Below are 205 nucleotides of genomic sequence, written 5' to 3' on the forward strand. Positions count from 1 at the left end.
GCCCACCCGAGGACACAGAGCCCTCCGCACGCCCGCTCACGCCACGGCCTATGGTGACGAGGGCGCAGCCAGGGTAGGCCTATAAGATGTCGCCCGCCCTCGCTCCGCGTGCAGTCCTCACGTTCCCGACTTCTAATCCCTGTTTTTAATTCCCCGAGGAGAGCTGATCAATTATCTTTTCTTCGTCTTCGTTTTTTTCTCCTAC

This window comes from Penaeus monodon, chromosome 22, assembly GCF_015228065.2.
Source record: "Penaeus monodon isolate SGIC_2016 chromosome 22, NSTDA_Pmon_1, whole genome shotgun sequence".
Taxonomy (NCBI): Eukaryota; Metazoa; Arthropoda; class Malacostraca; order Decapoda; family Penaeidae; genus Penaeus; species Penaeus monodon.